The sequence below is a fragment of the Anabrus simplex genome, chromosome 8 (assembly GCF_040414725.1).
Source record: "Anabrus simplex isolate iqAnaSimp1 chromosome 8, ASM4041472v1, whole genome shotgun sequence".
Classification (NCBI taxonomy): domain Eukaryota; kingdom Metazoa; phylum Arthropoda; class Insecta; order Orthoptera; family Tettigoniidae; genus Anabrus; species Anabrus simplex.
The window spans coordinates 83,096,312-83,096,897 of NC_090272.1; positions in this window are offsets into that span (position 1 = coordinate 83,096,312).

Below are 586 nucleotides of genomic sequence, written 5' to 3' on the forward strand. Positions count from 1 at the left end.
GCGAAGGTAAATTCCAATATTTACTCCAAGCCACCACCGAAGGTAGCAGAGCCAGGGATGTAGTGAACAGTTGTGATGTTTGGGACATCACTGAAGGTTTTTAATTATTGAACTATATATTTAATTGATAAGATGTATATATTTAATCACTGATAGGTCATGTGTAAATTAATATGTATATATATATAGGGTCTTTATCATCCATTTCAATCATCATTTCATTTCTTTGTATCGCGGCTATAACGTATTCTGAACGAACAAATTATTGGGTAAAGTATTTCAACATCACGCATATTTATAACTTGCAGTAAATTTTCCAATAGCCGTTGTGAGGTGACCAGAGTCAGCAGGCTAATTTCAGCCCAGTTCCAGGAAAAGTACGTCACCGAGGTTACGAGAGATATTACCCTCTCCACCTCATGAAAAGACAGTTGATACATTATTAACACCCACTTTTCAAACTCATCTTCGAGACGCTTTATTTCAGCGGGAAAGTTCAGCCTATGTGAATGAACGTAATGAAGCAACGTGATGGATTCACAGCTGTACATCGGAGAAGGGATGAGACCTCGAATCTTACTGGACC